The sequence below is a fragment of the Castor canadensis genome, chromosome 1 (genome assembly GCF_047511655.1).
Source record: "Castor canadensis chromosome 1, mCasCan1.hap1v2, whole genome shotgun sequence".
Taxonomy (NCBI): domain Eukaryota; kingdom Metazoa; phylum Chordata; class Mammalia; order Rodentia; family Castoridae; genus Castor; species Castor canadensis.
This window is the reverse complement of record NC_133386.1, coordinates 143,248,618-143,254,617: the sequence shown is the minus strand read 5'-3', so window position 1 is coordinate 143,254,617 and position 6,000 is coordinate 143,248,618.

Sequence of the window (6,000 nt, the reverse complement as noted above, 5' to 3'; positions counted from 1 at the left end):
CCATAATGAACCTTAAGAATTCTTATAAAAATTTTAAAATAATAAGATTTAATACCAAACAAAGCATAATCCAAAATGTCTGATATCTGATAAAAGTTACTACATATGAAAATACAAGAAGGGATTTGATTGATTGAAATAAGCAAATATATTATAAGAAAAGGACATTTAAAAAGATTCCTAGAATTATATTCCACCTATTTGAAAAAGAGACATAAAAATATTTATAAAATACAAGTTGAACAACAGAGATGAAAATTATGATGTCTGAAATGAAAAAAATTAATTTTACAGGATTAAGGAGAAATTGGCCATTGCATGAAGAAAAGAATGGGACTTCATTAAATTGAAAGGTTTCCACTGAAGAATGGGAAACATGCACAAAACTTTTCCCATCAGGTATCATTCCACATTTCTCTTACATTTAATGACTATAATATCACAATAAAAGTCATGGTAAGTTAACTTCGATTCATTCAGTTTTATGGTCTGTGCCTATTTGATGAGCAGGTGCAAGAAGCCCACAGGAACTTGTGAGTGAGCTCCTCAAATACATGGAAGGTGCTGAGTATGCAATGCAAATGAGCATAAGTGGATGTGTTTGCATGCGCCCATTACCTGGAGACTGACTTACTGCCTACAAGACCCACAGTCAATGTAGGGCTGGATGCTAGGAGAGCTTCCTTTCAGAAAGAGAGAAGATCAGTTTCTCCTCCCATCTGCCTATCTGTCTCTCCCATGGGGACTTTTGGATCCAGAGAAGGAGGGGTTGAGAAATTCACAAAGGGTAGGTTCCCCAAGGCTCTACTATTATAAGTGCCCCTGCATACTTCTACAAGTAACCAGAGCTCCAGTGTCTGTGGACCCAGACTGTTTGCTTTACATCCTCTGTGAGTCAGGTAGACGGTGCTGAGGGATGGCTTTCCTAAGATTAGTCAGAAGATGAGAGACTTATTTCTTAATTCTGGATCTATGTTTTCCTTTCCTGGTCAATACTGATGAAGTACTTTGAAAATGAAACAAAAAAGGCATATTCATCTCAGGTTAGGAGGTATATGAAAGAGTCTGTACTCTAGGACCTTCTCTCTTTTGTCCTCCTCTGAGAATGTGGTGGTTTGAGTTTCTCTAGGCGATTAACAGGTGTTGGGAGAGCTAGATAGTGCAATGTCTGGAGTACAGCTAAGAACATTTGTTCTCACGATTACAGGAATTTAGGGTTTTAAGGAATAGATATGCTTTTTAGAATGTTTGGATCCTGGGGGTAGGAATTACATTTAATATATATGACTTAAGAAGCTAGGGGAAAAGGTAACAGTTGGGTGTCATTGGGACGAAAGAAGTTTCATCAGTTCAGCACAATCTAATTTCTTGCTAAAAGCTACTGCTGCCAAAATAGAAAATGATACAAAGATCTACCTGTCACTTTTATGATCTCAACAGTGTTTGAAGAGACACCTGAAGAGATTTCTTACTTGCATACTAAATTTTGTGAAATTATGTAAAACCTAACAACCCTGCCACTTCTTAGAATCAGGCTTCTCTGCTGCTGTCCTGTGGACCATGTAGCCTACAAAAGGCTTGCGCTGCAGGGTCTTTGTCTTGGTTGTTGGCCTTCATCTTCCCTGGCTTCCTCATTCTGTCCCTGGCTGGAAACAGAAACTGTTAGATCTAGATCCTCAGCCCTAGTGTTGCCATTGGAAAGCCCTGATTGCAAGTCAATACTAAAAGAGGAGCGGAAACGAAGAACATGTGTTCTCAAATGCTTTATGTCTAGGACTGAGTAGGTTATTTGATGCTTGTTGGATGAATTATAATTGAAGGTCATATAGGAACCCTGAAATGAAAGCAGAAGAAGAAAGGGTAAATGACTTGGGAAAACAGAAAAAATAATCTTCCAATGTCATCCTCAGAAATTTCATCCCAGTGCTAAAAATAGTGACACCCAAGCTCTTTAAGAGACAAAATCATATCTCTTCCCCTTCCCCAGGTTTTCTGTGCATACTGTTGCCTGAATCACCAGATCTTCCATTACATTGTGCCTGCCAAAGGCCAGTTCCAGATTCTCCCTGATTCTAAGTAGGAAACATGAATACTTAGTGATCTCTGGAGAGAAAAAAGTTTCTTGGTTATACTGAGATTTGGGGCTGTGGTTTGTAAGAATTAAATGCAAAATAAATTTTCCTGAGGACATGATCAGTGAATCAGAAAATAATAAGCAACAAAAGCTGACTGGATAGTATAGTAGCTAAAGGGATTTTTGGGCTTTGACAGCATGAAGTTGCACATGTTATGAATACAAGCAAAACTAACAGGAATCAGGTCAATTATGACAAATTCTGGGCTCAGCAGCTCCTATTAGTTTATGTCTCAAACTGAGAGTGAATTCATTTAAAGAAAAAGGCAAAATGAAAGGAAGAGTTAGTGAACGCACTACACAGAGTGTAGAGAAGATAGTTTAGTTACCAACACGAGAGTACTATTTATGTTCTATAAGACATCTTCCTCTTCAACTGTGTCTCACTCTTCTTGGGCCATGCCATCAAACACAATACCGAGATACTAAAGAGGAAAAACTGAGATTGAGGGTGATGAGTATGAAGGCATGAATCTAAAAAGAAATTGGAGGATTTGACTATGGAAATAATTTTGCAATCTTTATTGAACTCTTTAGGAGAGAAGTGGCCCATTGGGGTGAAACTCAGGAATATAATATGAAAACTGGTACAAAAAAGTAATTAAAGAAGAAATTGGACCCTATGAACAGTTGAATGTAGAAATCAGAATTGCAAGCAAAAGGAAAAAAGAAAGTCCAGATGCTAGAAAACTATCCTTAAGATGGAGAAAAGGAGATAGAAAAACTTAACAATATATAAAAGAAAATATCAAATAATATATGCAATTCTGGATCACTGTGGTGACACAGGCACAGTTGTATGCATATTTCCACTTGCCTTGGTCCTGAAAAATGTATTTATATTTCTATTTTTTCTGCATTGGGACCCCACTTGTTAAACTGTAGAAAAGACAAGTGGTGCCACGAAATTGTAGTTTGCATAAATTGTTAAAAACGTCAACTTACTCTACTTTCTTCAGAGTATTGTGACTCACATATGAAGCTGTGTGTTTAAGATTCATTTTGAATTTGCCAAGGTCATTACTAATGCTCTATCATTAGAAAAAACTGGGAGACATTACAGATCTCTTCTATATATCTGGTGGGGGACCCTGACTGGCAGACTTCTCAGAAGTCAGAAGGAGTGAAGAGAGGACTCCTGGGAAGGAAATCCCATCTTCCAGTCACTGAGAGCTGCCAACATTACTAACAGGGTCTTCCTGATAAGGAGAGTCTAAGAAGAGAGGTTTTTAGGTTGAGGCTGTGCCTGAAGAATAGGAAGGGCATAACTGTACACAACTGCACTATTTGAAACTTTGGGAGGGAAAGTATGTTTCTTTCAGTGTGGAAATAGGGCACAATTCTACTTTTGTTACAACTTTTTCTTGCCGCTCCTTTCCTACCACAAAAATATTTCTCCTCTAGCATATTCCATTGTAAAACCATTAAATGTATCATGAGTGAAGTCTGTTTTCTTTTTTAAAAGATTGATGGACCAAAAATATTATGATAGAATATTCTACGAGGCCTGGCAGATTCCAGGAAATTCATCTTTCCCACTCTAAAATAATAGGAATGGGATTAGAACAGTACAAGACTTAAAACATGTGTCTTGAAATTTCAGTTTCCTCATTTGTAAGTGGTGGTAATAAAACACACTTCATAGGATGTTAAATGGATGAAGCTTAATACACTGCATGATCTGTATGATTTGAGAAATCCCAGAAAGACCTGACTGTTGCCAACATTCTCTGGGCTCCCTTTCAGAATTCCAGGGGAGATGAACATTGCATCTTTACCTTTAGGGCACATGAGTGAGGTGCTGCATCACATTATTAACTATTGCTTTTCTACAGTCTCTCCCCAATGGCAGTGTGTCAGCTCACCCCTAACCCCTCATAATAATTTATGTGCAACCCTATCATTGCTCACATAATTTGTTCTTTTTATCACCCATCATCCTGCAGAGTGGTTACCATTTTACTTCCTTGACAGTATAAATAGTTTCTTATTCAGTTTTGTGACCCTAGTACCTAATAGAATGCCAGGGGAAAAGACTAAGTGAGAGAAGAATAAAGGCAACATTGAGCTGTCATCTGGAGGGTGTGGGTCTGGATCATTACATTCAAGATGGAAAAAAAGGATGGAAAGGGGATGGAAAGACTTTACTGGTGTGCACCAATACCCTACACCTTTACAATCAGAAGATGCAACTCTTCGTGCTGCTAAATGATGCTTATAACATGGTAGAATTGCTTGTTCTTCTTTTAAACTTGTTCTTCCAGAAGTTAAGAATCCTTCAAAGATAAATATCATATTACAAGTAAAAGGGAAATGTAATTATTTCATAGGGTCCATTCTTAACAAATAAAAATGGCTTTTTAGACCATTTTTTTAGACTTAGTTTCCATTGTACAATAAATTAAATCTCTAATTAAAGTAAGAGAAATACAACTAAATGGTCAGAATTGGATTGGCACACAGAATAGGTACATTCATCTGAGTCCCTTCTTTGTGCCAGGTTTTGACAAGTATTTTATCATACTGTAATAGTTAAATTTCAGATTTGGTAGTCTTCGTGACATTAAAAGGAAAACAAAGGGGAAGAAACTTATAGGTTAAAAAATTTAGAATTTCATTTGGTCACAAAGTAATTTATTCTTTTTTAGTTTCTGTAAGGATATAACAATTCTATTGGAAATAAACATTGATCAAATCAAATGTGTAGAGAAATCAATTACATCAGTCTTCTGTACTGTTTCAAGTAATAGTAATGTCTGAATAACATTGTACCAAGGATAAACAGATGAATTCACTTTGCCTATATTTAGGCCAGGTACAACCTGTCACATGTTACACCAAGGTAAAATAAGTTGTTCTGTGTTCATCTAGAGTCCCAGCTAATTTTTATCCTAATTTTACAGATCACTAAAAGAAAGTCGTAGAAAGATATGACAAACTATGAAAGCACACCACAATGATACCATCTCCACTGGGGTTTCAGACTTCCTCCTGAATTGTTTTGTCACGTCTCCCAGCTGGCAACTCTGGCTGTCCCTGCCACTCAGCTTCCTCTTCCTCCTGGCCATGGGGGCCAATGCTCTTCTTCTGGTCACCATCCAGCTGGAAGCCTCTCTGCACCAGCCCATGTACTACCTGCTCAGCTTCCTCTCCCTGCTGGACATCGTGACCCACAATCACACCTGTGCTTAAACCTATACCTATACTCATACCTGTACCTATACCTGTGTCTATATCCATAACAATACCTATACTTGAGTGCCACAAATATGTCGATGGGAAGTGAAAAAGAAAGAATTCTCAGGCTAGGGATCGATTGCAGTACAGTTATTAAAAGAAAACATTGATATTGATTTCCAACCCAAACAGCCATGCTTCACATGAATGTAAGAACTACTTCATTACCTAATGGAGGTCAAGGACATATCATGAAATCTAGGCTCACATAATTATCGTTTTTAGGGTGAGAATGACTTAGATCCGCTCTCTTGGCATTTTTCAATAATACAATGTATCATCAACTATAGTCACTGTGTTGTACAATAGCTCTCTTATACTTACTCCTTCTATCTTAGTGATTTTGTGCCTAAAAGTTTCATTTTATTTTATTGGGATAAATTGTATAAGTTTTTTTTGACATAAGGTCTCCTATGTAGTTCAGGCTTTCCTGGAACTTGCCACGAAATCCAGGCTACACTTGAACTTCTGATTCTCTTTCTTTCATCTCACCTGTGCTGAGATTACAGATATGAGCCACAATGCCTGGGTAATTTTGCATCCTTTAACCATATTTCTCTATATCACCACCTCTGCCAACTCTGCACACAACCACCCAGTCTGTGGTAACCATCATTTTACTCTCCATT